Source organism: Triticum aestivum, chromosome 6B, assembly GCF_018294505.1.
Source record: "Triticum aestivum cultivar Chinese Spring chromosome 6B, IWGSC CS RefSeq v2.1, whole genome shotgun sequence".
Classification (NCBI taxonomy): domain Eukaryota; kingdom Viridiplantae; phylum Streptophyta; class Magnoliopsida; order Poales; family Poaceae; genus Triticum; species Triticum aestivum.
Window position 1 is genome coordinate 386,559,207 of NC_057810.1, and position 14,443 is coordinate 386,573,649.

The window sequence follows — 14,443 nt, forward strand, 5'->3', positions numbered from 1 at the left end:
GCACTCACTCATATGGTTGATGGAGTCACTCAAATGGCGCTCAACCTCACATAGTATGTGTGGCATGCTCTCATGTGTGGGGCTAGTGGTGGTCACACTCATCCTCTCATAGGAAATGCTCTCAATGTCACGTATGGTGGAGTCACTCGTGTCACTCATGTTGTAGTGGCTCTCCTCACATGGCACTTGGGGCATCTCGACATCAGTGGGTATCGGAGAGATGTAGGTGCAAATGTCTCCATGCTCAACTCCTATCGCCGTGGTTGAAGGGCATGGCCCTTGCTCGACCTTCTTGTCGCCATCTTGGTGTTGGAGGCCCATATGATGTGGCACCTCGTAGCTCATCTCCATGACCGAAGGGAGTTTCCCATGCTCGGCCATCTTCCTTTGGGGGCTTCTGAAGATGGAAGTGTCGCCCTCACTCGTAGGTAGTCGCCTTGAACTTGATGAAGTCAATGTAGGCGTACACGTGGGAAGTAGGCAAAGATGCCGTATGTCCAAAGGCGAAGATGCCTTGATAGCACTTGGCGAAGATGCCGAAGTGGTGGTTGTAGTCGTAGCACCGTGTTGGTGGTGTTCGTCTCGTGGTCTTCTTTTGTGCTCATGAAGCGTCGACTTGGCATGAAGTAGGGCTTGTTGGACTTGTGCATTTGCGCTTGTGGAGAATCTTCATGATGATGATGTCGTTGTCGTTCTTGAGCTCATAGAAGATGTCGTTCGTCGTCGTCGTGCACATGATGCTTGGAGGTGACTTGCCCTTCATGACGATGTTGATCACGAACGTGATGGTGGTCGCCATGTAGATGTGGACGAGGACGATTTGCACTTGCATCGCTTTCGCGCTCCGAAGACTTGTGTCTTGAATGTCGCCACCTTGAAGATGACGAAGGGGAAGAAGACTTGATCAAGGCTCTAATCTCCTCCATCCTTGCATCTTGCTCCTCTTTATGTGCGGAAAGCTTCTTGTCGATGTAGTCCCTTTTCCTTGCTTCGGAGTGACGAATGTCGATGGAGATGTTCTCGATGCGCTCTCGCAATCTTGATTATGCGCCTTGCATTTGTCGTTGTAGATCGAAGATGGACGCTTTGTTGATGTAGTTGTTCACGCTGTCGTTGTTGTCATAAACCGGAGATGAAATGCCTTGCCTATCCATCACAAGACTCGAGCAAATATGAGTGGGAGAAAGAGAAGAACTTATACCAATGTACCTTGACCGATGTTGACAATGAATCAAGTTCACTCAAATGCGGACAATGAAATAGCACTATTGGTACCAATCCTTGTCGGTTCTCACACCTACACAATTAAAGCTTATGGAGGAGCTCGGTGAGGATAGTGGCACAAAAATTTAATGCAAAATGTTAGAAAGAGTCAGTAATGTTGAAAGAGATTCACAAATTCGCAAGCAAAACAAGTAGACCAATAGCAATGAATGGCACACGAAAACACACACACGCATAGATAAATGGGGTCGTGCAACCAAGGAATGAGCACAAAATGTGGAATTCATGGCAAACGCTCGTGTTTCACAACTCAAGAGAGACGCTAGCACGATTGCTCTATAGGCGGATACGACACTTGTGCACAACCTATAAGATGCAAAATGGATAAACTTTCTATCCCAAGTATGCTATGTATGTATGGTTCCCGGTGTTTCTCTTAAGATGATCCAAGATGATCGGATATGACAATCTTATATGCAATGTAGTATGATGCTATGGCACTTGCTTACAAGCTTCTTTGGTCTCTTTCTCTTTCGCTTAAAAGCTTTATTTCTTTCTCTCTCTTTTTTTCTATGGCCACTTTTGCACAATGCACAAACCAAGATAGCAATTGTGTCTATGCGGGAACAAACTTGTGACACAAGATATGATAGCAATATATGCACCACGATGATATGGTATGTATGCTATGGGAAGTATGATCACTAATGTGCACAAGTAACATTGCCGGCAATACTCAAATGGCTAGTCTCGATAGGCAAGCAACGCAAAAGTAAGGCTAGGGGTTAACAATGCAATGGCAAGGGGAATATACAATGGAGGGATACCACGATACCAAGATGATATGGAGGTTACTGTCCTTGGCGATGATGAGTGGCGGTGTTCTTGATGTATAAACCAAGATGATGGAGTCTCATCCCTAAGTAGCTGAAACACCTCAGGAAACGGAAAAACCGCGAACTCAAAATCTCAAACGTCAAATGTCAAAATGGTGGTAGCGGAAAGCGGTGGTGGTGTTGCACTAGGTAATGCGAAAGTGGAATGATGGGCTATACGCGAGTCGGAGATGAAGTTGTCGTCCCTAAGTAGCCGAAACACCTTAGGAGACACAAGCCACAACTCAAACAAATTTGGGTTAAGTTGGGGTGGAAATGTATGGTGGGAACGTCTATGCGGAAGTGGTGGTGGTGGTTGATGAAGAAGCAATTGTCCCTAAGCAACCGAAACACCTTAGGAGGCGCGGATAACTACTCAAGCAACCACTAATGCTATTAGGGAACAAAATGGGTTAGGTTGCGGAAGTCTGTGGTGGTAATGCGGATGATATGGTGGTGGCCCTAGGCAAATATGCCAAAATTCCAAAAATTTGATGGAGTCAAATGGTGTTGGTGGTATTTTGTGGGATGGGGGATGTCAATAGCTTCAAAACAAGCTAAAGAACGTCAAAATCGGACTCCGGATGAATTAGTTATGACCAAAACAAAATTTCAGCCGTGTCAGTTTCACGGTTAACCGGACATCCGGGAGGAGGTCCAGCTCATTCGGGCTATGTCCGGATGATCCGGAAGTACATCCGGATGATCCGGGTTCGTCAGCTCCGGTTCGGGAATTCGGGCGCGTGGGTTATCCGGACGTCCGGGAGAGGGTCCAGCTGATCCGGGAGGTGTCCGGATGAACCGGGAGAAGGTCCGGATGATCCGGGCAGGTTAAACTGCTTGGGATTTCCTCTCGGGGACGAATATTTGGGCGGAAATGGATGATTATCGGGGCAAAATTTGATGAATTTCGTGGATGGAAGATGGGGAAACTTGGGGAGATGCTAGATCCACTTGAAACCAAGCAAATCCACGGATCAAAATCAACAAAACATCATCAAACCAACAAATCACAAAAAAATTGGGGCTATTTTTGGTGGGGATTTTCGGATTTAGGACGAAATCAACAAAATCAAGCTAGAAAACACAGGGTAGGGGCTCCAAAAACGTGATCAACGCGGCTCATGATACCAAGATGATGTAGGGCGGAACCCTAGGGGCCGATCTTTCACGTTTGGAGAGGATCCTATGGGGGAAACACGAAGAACGCGCGGAAGAACGCGCGGAAGAACACGAGGAAATCACGGGGGAAACGAAAGGATCACTAAACCGACAAGTAATCGATCACACAAGGGCTAGATCACCGAACACATAAGGTGGCACAAGATTCAAAATCAACAAACGAAAGATACAAAGGTAGTCGTTCTTCTCCGTGAGGAGGTCTTGATTGTCTTCCCTTGAAGGGGTCTTGAATCCGCTTGGGGGATCTTCTCCGAAGAGGTCGTGAGCTCCAAGGAGAAGTAACCAAGTGGATGAGCAAGGCTCTCACACAAAATATGAGCTAAACCAATGCTAACCCTCAAAATGGGGAGGAGGTGGTCTATTTATAGTGCTAAGCCACGAAGGGGTAAGTGAGGGGCGAAGGGGTACACGGGCTTCGGCCCAAGTCACGCACACAGGCGGGGTCCGGATGATCCGGGTGTCGGGGGTCCGGATGATCCGTGTGACCGTCCGGATGATCCGGCTTCGTCGAGCAGCTTCGGGTGTCTTCTGGCACGTTAGCCGGATCGTCCGGGTGGTCGTCCGGATCGTCCGGGCTCGGTCCGGATCGTCCGGCTGGGTGTCCGGATGATCCGGGCAAGTCCTGTCTTGCTCCATTCTTCTTCTTCCTTCTCCTCTTCCATGCTTGGCCTTGGTCCTTGGATTCTTCATGGTCATCTTGGTTGTACCTGAGTGTATGCAAGGTCCATGCATGAGGTAGTAGCCATGTCTCACATGCGGAAAGTGACGGTTCGAAGAGGAGTGAATTCACCTTGTGTCCAATGGCGTATGTTCGAGGTCTCGTCATATGTCCTCTTGGGGCTTCGAGAGTAGTCGGAGTGTACAAGGGGATGAACGTGGGATGCTCCGCATCACAGTGTTATCTCGGTGAGCATCCACCAATCCCTTAGATTAGTTTTGTTTTCGTCCTACACAGAAAAAGCCATACAAAAATATTAGGGTTTAGAGTTTTTGCCATAGCATAGATAGCATCGGTTCCAAGTTTTAGTTGTTGATCATAGTCTTTTATTTGCGTAACTTACTTTCTGATCTCAGTCGTTGTAGATTGTCTAGGTTTTCCTTTTCTCACATCGAAGTCGTTTGGTTGCTGTCAAGTCTGTTGATCTGAGTCAGATTTTGTTTGGTTTGATTAACTATCCAAATGAGATTGTGTCTCATTTGATAACCATAGTCAGCCTTTCTTCTTTTGTGTAGTACTTTCCTATTTAGACTAGCATATCCTTTGCTCTACGGGCTGCTCATATAGGAATTTGGAGAGTGCATCTTTTGTTTTGGCAGAATCAGATTGGTTACTAATTGCTCAGCTTACTGATACAAAAAAAGAGAAAGAAAAAGAAAACAAAAAAAGAGAAAGAAAAAGATAACGAAAAAAAGAGGAGGAAAAGAAAGCTATACGTGGAAGTTGCATATATTTTTGGCGAGTTTGTCAGTTTTTCTGCCACGTTCATTGCACTAGTAGATTGAGCAATCTCATGCCCGTATAAATTGAGCAATTTGCTAGCGTCTCTCCAGTGCATTTGCAACACGAGCATTACTCTGACATTCCAGAATTTTGAGCTCAGTTTCAGAGTTGCATTTGCCCCACTTATCTCCACCGTGTGTGTTTCCGTGGGTCTCTATCATACGATTAGCACTAGGATTTGTGAATTGGTGTTGATAGGTATTCCAACCAAGCTCCACCATATACCCTATTTGTTGTGTGATAGTTTTCACCTCACTATTCGCTACATCACATCCGTGCACGTTCTGCCCATACAAGTTTGTAAGCTTTTCTAATTCACTTTGGAACGGTAAGATACCTTGTTTCTTTCGGTTTTGAGTGAGTTGAGAGTTTTCCACATACACTATATTTTCTGTGAGTACTAATCACCTAATCATGTCCGACGAGTCTTTTGATATACAGCAGAAAAAGGACCCTAAATCCGTGGTGCATTGGAATGAATATGAAGCTCTTCGTGATCATCTTCAGAGACAAATTCAGTGTGCAACCGATCCTATAAATGAGAATGTGCAGAACATGGAGTTGGACCTCAAGGATGCCACAGAAACCATCACAGCTACACAATGTCAAGTTACTAAAATTCAGGGGACTCTAGTTTGCAACAGTCCGTTGATCGCCAACATAATCAGCAGCATGATGATGATGATGGTGAAGCTAGTGTTCATGGTGGTAATGAGGGTGTTGCAGCTGCTAATGCTGCCAATGTACAAGGGGCTGCAGCACGTCGTGCACAATTACAACAAGCTAATCGGGACCAGCAAGCTCCACATGAGCCGGTTGTTGCTGGTCAAGATGGTGGTCGTGGTAATGGAGGCCGTGGTGGTGGCCATGCTGCTGCAATGCCCATAGGCCGTGGATTTGCTCCTCTTGGTGCGCGTCGTCGATTTGATAATGATGCTTTTGCACAACCAGCCAACCATGATGATGATGGTCTGGGCAAACCAAAGTTCACCGTCCCCAAGTTTGTTGGTTCTACTGATGTTGAAGAGTACCTCAATTGGGAGCTGAAGGTGGAAAAATTATGGCGCATGCATGAGTACACCGAGGACAGAAAAATAAAACTTGCATCTTCTGAATTTGATGACTATGCTTTGCTTCGGTGGGATAATATGGTACAGTCCAGAATTGAAGATGGTGAACGTCCCATTGTTACATGGAGAGCTATGAAGGAAGAGATGCGTGCTCGCTTTGTTCCACACAATTATATTCGTTCTCTCTATGACAAATTGCAGAATTTGAGGCAAGGTACTTCTTCCGTGGATGAATATTTTCAGGAGATGGAGCTTATTATGCAGCATGCTAGAGTGCGTGAAGAGCCTGAACAAACAATGCAGCGATTTCTCTCTGGTTTGAACTATAACATCAAGCGTATTGTTCGTCTTCACCAATATTATGACATGACAGATTTGTTACACCAAGCACGTGAGGCTGAATTGCAAGTGGCTGAGGATGCTAAGTTTACATCTCGCACAACAGCGAGTAGAGGACGTTTTACACCATGAACAACACCTCGTATGGAGCCTACTCCTAGTTCCACTTCTGGTTTTCGTGGTAATACTTCTTCCAAATCAGATTCGGTGATTTCTAATGCGAAGAAACCGGCGCAACCTGCTGCTAGTGCTGCTGGTTCTACTAATTCTACAGCAAGAAACAGGGACATGAGTTGTCATACATGTGGTGGAAGGGGTCATTTTAAGAGAGATTGTCCCAATAAAAAGGTTATGTTGAGTAATGAGGATACAACCGAATATGAAACTGGTGATGATGCTGACCCTGATTCTTAAATTTGGGAGGAAGATGAAGATGGTTCAATAGATGCTTATGCTACACACTATCCTACAATTGTTTGCTCGCCCAAAGTGCTAAGTGTTATGCCTAGTCCTGCAGAACAGCGGTGCAATTTGTTTCAAACAAAGGCCGTTGTTGGTCCTGGTAAGGCATGCAAGGTTATAATTGATGGTGGTAGTTGTCACAATTTGGCTGGTAAGGAGTTATGCCAAAAGCTGAAATTGAAATATTTACCGCACCCCAAGCCATATTTTATTCAGTGGTTAAGTAATCGTGGAGAGATGAAGATCAGCCACATGGTGCGTGTGGAATTTCAGATCGGGCCATATAAAGACACCATTGAGTGTGATGTCACCTGTTGTTGGGACGCCCATGGCAGTATGATAGAGATGTCCGCCACAATGGGAGAGCCAACACATATCATTTAAATTGGTGTGGCAAGGAGGTTACTTTGAGGCCTATGACACCGCAGCAAATTGTAAATGAATCTCGTCAAAAAATTGAAGTGAATCTTGAAAAAGAGAGTGAGAGATTAGATAGGTGAGAGACTACACTTCCGGTGAGTGAGAGCCACAAGCCAAATCTGAGTGGTCAAACTAGAAGTGAGGGAGTGAATTCCTTAGTTATGTTAGACACCAAATCTGATTTGAGAGAGTTTCGTGAGGATCCCACTGTTGTACCACTTGTGCTGTTGTGCAAGGGTCAAATTTTGGTTTCTAACGACATGACCCCTCTCTCTATTGGTGTTTCTAATGTATTGTAGGAATTTAACGATGTGTTTCCGGAGGAGGTACCCGCTGGTTTACCACCATTGCAAGGTATAGAGCATCAAATTGATTTGATACCAGGAGCATCGCTGCCCAATAGAGCACCGTACCGCACCAACCCCGAGGAAACAAAGGAAATTCAGAAACAAGTACAAGAGCTTCTAGACAAAGGTTATATTCGCGTGAGCTTAAGTCCTTGTGTTGTTCCTGTAATTTTGGTTCCTAAGAAAGATGGTACATGGCGCATGTGCGTAGATTGTAGAGCTATAAATAACATCACTATTCGATATCGTCATCCTATTCCACGTTTAGAAGATATGTTGGATGAATTGAGTGGTGCTGCTATTTTCTCCAAAATTGATTTGCGTAGTGGTTATCATCAAATTAGGATGAAAGAAGGGGATGAATGGAAGACAGCCTTTAAAACAAAGTTTGGTTTATATGAGTGGTTAGTCATGCCTTTTGGGTTAACTAATGCACCTAGTACTTTCATGAGATTAATGAACCATGTTTTGAGGCATTTCATTGGTAAATTTGTGGTTGTATATTTTGATGATATACTTATTTACAGCCGCAATGAATCAGAACATAATGATCATATTCAACAAGTTTTGCAAGTGTTGCGTGATGCTCAGTTATATGGTAATCTTGATAAGTGCACATTTTGCAAAGATAAGGTCATATCTCTCGGATATGTTGTTTCTAAGCATGGAGTTGAGGTAGATGAATCAAAAATAGAAGCTATTAAAAATTGGCCTACTCCTCTGAATGTTAGTCAAGTATGAAGCTTTCACGGTCTTGCTGGTTTCTATAGACGTTTTATGAAAGATTTCAGTACTATTGCTGCACCTTTGAATGAGCTCACAAAAAAGGTGTTGATTTTGTGTGGGGCGCAGCCCAAGATAATGCTTTTGATGAGCTGAAACGTCGTTTGATTGCTGCACCTTTGCTTATACTTCCTGATTTCACTAAACAATTTGAGATTGAATGCGATGCTAGTGGAATTGGTATTGGAGGTGTGTTGATGCAAGAGGGTAAACCGATTGCATATTTTTCTGAAAAACTTTATGGTGCACAATTGAACTATCCTGTTTATGATAAAGAATTGTATGCTCTAGTTCGTGTCCTTGAGGTTTGGCAACATTATTTGTGGCCAAAAGAATTTATCATACATTCTGATCATGAGGCTCTGAAATATTTGAAAAGCCAATCCAATTTGAACAAACGTCATGCAAAATGGGTTGAATTTATTGAATCTTTCCCATACATCATTAAATACAAAAAGGGTAAAGATAATGTTGTTGCTGATGCTCTTTCTAGGAAAAACATGTTGTTGACACAATTGGATGTTCAAGTTCCTGGTTTATAGAGTTTGCGTGATTTATATGCCACTGATCTTGATTTTTCAGCACCATATAAATTGTGTTCAGATGTAAAAGCATGGGAAAAATATCACATACATGATGGCTATTTGTTTAGAGCTAACAAACTATGTGTTCCAGAATCATCCGTGCGTTTGCTATTGTTGCAGGAATCACATGCCGGCGGTTTGATGGGTCATTTTGGACGTGAGAAGACTTTGCTTATGCTCGCTGATCACTTTTATTGGCCTAAGATGAGGCGTGATGTGGACAGATTTGTGAAGCGTTGCATTACTTGTAATAAGGCAAAGTCTAAGCTGAAACCTCATAGTTTGTATACTCCTCTCCCTGCTCCTACAACACCATGGGAAGACATAAGCATGGACTTTGTGTTAGGATTGCCTAGGACCAGGAGAGGACATGATTCAATTTTTGTGGTAGTTGATCATTTTTCTAAGATGGCACATTTTATTGCCTGCCACAAAAGCGACGATGCGTCGCACATTGCTACTCTGTTTTTCAGGGACATCGTGCGCTTACATGGAGTACCAAAGATGATTGTTTATGATCGTGACGTGAAGTTTATGAGCTATTTCTGGAAGACACTTTGGGGAAAGCTGGGGACAAAGTTACTATTTAGCACTACTTGTCATCCCCAAACAGATGGGCAAACAGAGGTGGTCAATCGTACACTATCCACGTTGTTGCGATCCATGATAAAGAAGAACCTGCGTGAATGGGAGGAGTGTTTACCGCATGTGGACTTTGCATATAACAGGGCGGTACATTCCACAACTCAGTTCTGTCCATTTGAGGTGGTCTATGGTTTTAAGCCAATTACACCACTTGATTTGCTGCCCCTTCCAATTCAAGAGAGAGTGAACATGGATGCATCCAAGAGGGCAGATTTCGTGAGGACGATACACGAGAAGACCAAAGAAGCCATTGAAAAGAAGGGCAAGTACACGGCTGATCGTGTTAATAAGAAGAGAAAGGAGGTGTTGTTTCAGCCGGGTGACATGGTGTGGGTACACTTGCGTAAAGATAGACTTCCTGAACGGCGCAAGTCCAAGTTGAAACCAAGATGTGATGGACCATATAAAGTGCTTGCCAAGATTAATAATAATGCATACAAAATTGATCTTCCGACTGAAGAGTTTGGCGTGAGTAATACGTTCAACGTCGCTGATTTGACGCCATATACTGGAGAAGACCTTGGTGCGTCGCGGTCGATGCCTTTTCAAGGGGGGGAGGATGATGAGGACATCCCTACTCCTTTACCATCATTTTCAAATAAAGATGATATTGCACAAGACAAGTCCAGTGAAATCAGAATTTGACCAGTTACAAGAGCACGTGCAAAACTACTTGAACAAAAGGTGAATTCACTCTTAGTTGAATCTGACATTTGTGTTAATCAGAATTTTATACTGCCTAAGTCTTTGCATATTTGTATGATCAGATTTGAAGGGAAGGCAAGCTTGGCACGTGGAGATGAAGAATTGCAGCAAGAAGAACTTCTACTGATGTCTAATATCAGCAAGTGCACGAGGGAGGAGAAGGAGGCGGGTGCACAACATAAACAGAACGAAAATCAGAACCAGACTCGTATTGACAGCCAGGAGGCCCGCAATTGATATACGTGCAAAATCTGTGTCCGTGCTCCAAATAAGGCGTTTAAATACAATTTGGAAAGCCTGACTCGTGTGCTTTCCAAATTGTATACTCGCAGCCTGCGATTCGCGGTGACCGAGTAGCAGTCACCAAAACAATACGGCGGTTGTTTCTGCCAGTTTTTCCAGATAGATTCGTTTAAGTTAGGAAAGTTAGAGATAAGTTGGATTTCGACCCCAAAACTATGTTGGACGTCCAGGGGTCTTTATATACCCTTGTAAGTCGTGGCTTTTAGGGTTAGACCATGTTTTGATTAAACTCATATCAGACTGAATTGCTTTAAGCATTCCTCTGTACTCATATTCCTCTTTGCATCGATCAGGAATATTTACCTACACCAAATTTGTTTCGATAGGGTGTATTTGCTGCTGAAAGTCAAGTGTTATCTGTCGTTCCACTGGGAATTGGGAGATTGCAGAACCGCTTCATGGTCGGCGGCTATGTGCGCAAGTGTGTGGTGTTGCGAATATCCATAGGGTTGAAGATCTGTTGCATTGGCAACAGGGGAACAGCCGGAGAGTTCGAGAGCATCTCACAAGTTATCCTACAAGTTCAACATCGACATCCTCCGCTCACTGAGAAGATCGGGCCACCCCCTTATCAGCTTGTGTTCCGATTGTAGACCTATAGATGCTATCACCGTTCGCTATAGGCATCCCATTCCTCGCTTAGATGATATGCTTGATGAACTTAGTGGAGCCAACTTTTTCTCAAAAATTGATCTTAAAAGTGGCTATTATCAAATCTGCATACAAGAGGGTGATGAATGGAAAACCGCTTTCAAAACAAAATTTGGCTTATATGAGTGGTTAGTTATGCCTATGGGTTTATCGGAGGCTCACGGTACTTTCGTGCGTCTCATGCATCATGTACTTCGCCCTTATATTGGAGTCTTTGTTGTGGTTTACTTCGATGGTATTCTTGTGTTTAGCAAAACCATGAAAGAGCATCTTGATCATGTTAGGGCCGTTTTGCAAACTCTTCGCAAGGAAAGTCTCTATGCCAACATGAAAAAGTGCACATTTGGTGTTGACAAAGTGGTTTTCTTGGGTTTCGTTGTCTCTTCCAAGGGTGTCCATGTTGATGAAACTAAAATTGAAGCAATTAAAACATGGCCCCAACCCACCAATTTGCAACAAGTGCGTAGTTTTCTTGGTCTTGCGGGTTTTTATCGTTGCTTTGTGAACGATTTTAGCACTATTGCCGCTCCTTTGCATGCTTTGAGTAAGAAGAATGCTCCTTTTGTTTGGGGATCTGTGCAATCCACTACTTTTGATGAGCTCAAGTCTTTGCTTACTCATGCTCCGATTCTTTCTTTGCCCAATTTTGACAAAACTTTTGAGGTTCATTGTGATGCAAGTGGTACCGGAATTGGCGGAGTTTTGATGCAAGAAAAACGAGCACTTGCATATTTTAGTGAAAAACTCTCCGATGCTCAACTTAACTATCCCATCTATGACAAAGAATTGTATGCTTTAGTGTGTGTGCTACATGTTTGGGAACATTATCTTAGACCTCATGAGTTTGTCATCCATACCGATCATGAAACTCTTAAGTACTTAAAAGGTCAAACTAAATTGAACAAGCGTCATGCCAAATGGAGTGAATTTATTGAATCTTTTCCCTATGTGATCAAGTACATTAAGGGTAAGGAAAATGTAGTGGCCGATGCACTTTCACGCATATGCGCGCTTGTCACTAAACTTGAGTTGAATGTTATTGGCTTTGAGCACATAAAAGACTTGTATGCTAATGATCCATCTTTTGCAACTCATTATGCTAAATGTTTGACGCATACATCTTGGGAATGATATTACATCAAGGATGGTTATCTTATGAGAGCTAACAAACTATGCATTCCTGGGTCTTCTCTTCGTTTTCTACTTTTGCAAGAGGCTCATGGAGGAGGACTCATGGGACACTTTGGACGCGACAAGACTTTCGCCATGCTCTCAAGAACTACTTTTGTCCCAAGATGTTCTGCGACGTCTCACGCTTCACCACCTGATGCTCTACATGTCGCAAAGCTAAGTCTAAAGCTCAATCCCATGGTCTTTACATGCCTCTTCGTATTCCTTATCAACCTTGGGCAAACATTAGCATGGATTTTGTACTTGGTTTGCCTAGAACTCAAAATGGAAAGGATTCCGTATTTGTTGTTGTGGACCGATTTTCTAAGATGGAACATTTCATTCCTTGCAACAAGATAGACGATGCTTCACATGTTGCCGATCTCTTTTGTAGGGAAATCTTGCGCCTCCATGGAGTACCAAAGACAACCGTCTCCGACCACGACGTCAAGTTCTTGAGTTACTTCTGGAAGACGCTATGCGCCACCCTCGAAATCAAGCTCTTGTTCTCATCCGCATACCATCCTCAAACCGACGGCCAAATGGAGGTGACGTACCGGACACTATCCACTCTACTTTGCGTGTTGATCAAGAAGAACATCAAGGAGTGGGAGGCGTGTCTACCCATCGCCGAGTACACCTACAACCGTGCAAGACATTCTACTACCGGCAAGTCCCCCTTCGAGGTCGTCTACGGCTTCAACCCGTTGTTCCCTTTGGACATTCTACCTCTACCTCTACAAGAGCGCACCAACATGGATGCGAGTGCACGAGCAAGCTACATCAAGAAGATGCATGAAGATACAAGGAACATCATCGAGCGCCAAGTACAATGACTAGCAACCAAGCTCAACGCCGACAAGCAACCCATGATCTTCAACATAGGCGATCTCGTGTGGCTACACCTTCGCAAGGACCGCTTCCCCAACGAACGCAAGTCCAAACTTCTCCCTCGAGCCGATGGACCATTCCAGGTGCTAGCACGCTACAACGACAACGCCTACAAGATTGAACTCCCATGAGACAAGTACAACGTGAGCGACATCTTCAACATCAATGACCTCTCACCTTTCCATGGTGATGAAGATTTTGGTCCGAGGTTGGATCTTTCCCAAGGGAGGGGAGATAATGTGGAGCATCCTTCCATCATCCCCATGGACTCTACACTGACACATCCAACCCCACGAGGACCCATGACAAGAGCAAGAGCACATGCTTTGGAAACCAAGGTGAACTCCTTCCTACTAGACTTGCATATGGACACGGATGGAACATGTTTACTACCTCACCAAAATATGCTATGCCTCCTTAGGTATGAAGAGGAACATCACCAAGAAGCTCAGGAGCATCACCAAGGAGAAGGAGAACCACCCCAAGGCCGTGTGGACCAAGAACAAGGAGAACAACAGCAGCATAGGAAGCTCCAGGCGACCCCGTGCGCACGGGCCCCAGAGACCCCGTGCCCACGGGCTACACAGGAACCTGATGCTGGAGCACCCCGTGCGCACGGGCCTGTACCGTGCCCACGGGACCCCCGTGCACACGGGCCCAACTTGCCCCGTGGGCACGGGCCTCCCAGGATGGTCGGCTGAGATTGCATCTTTGGCTCCACTTATTCTCCTTCGACCCCAAGGCTATATATTCTGTACCTAGGACCATGTTTAGGGTTAGCAAAGTTGTAGATGAGATCTTTGTGAGCTTTGCTCCTTTACCTTCTCCCTTGGAGGATCAAGACCCCCTAGGGAAGAATCCTTGAGGATTTCAAGACCTCCATAAGGAGAAGACTACCTTTCAAGCCCCCACTTCCTTTGGATTTGGGATGAACTTTGCCATTGTATCTTTCCTTTGATTGTGTTTGTGACTTGTGGATCTTGTGTTGTTACCTTAGTGGATGTGTAATCGGGAATTGTTGGAGTGATTGCCTCTTTGTGTTCATCTTTGTGTTCTTGTTGTTCTTGTGGTTTCTCTCCTTTTCCCCCTCCAAGTGTGAAAAGATCCAACCTAGGGTTCTACCCTACATCAGCAAGGGGATCAAGAACGGAGTTACAAGTGATGATTTCAGGACTTTGAAGCCACCATAAGGAGTGCATGAAGCCTTGGACGAAATATACAAGATGCCACTTCATAAATTTTGTCTAGAGGCTATTCTAGGTGCTGCGTCACCTTATTATTGGGCCAGGCC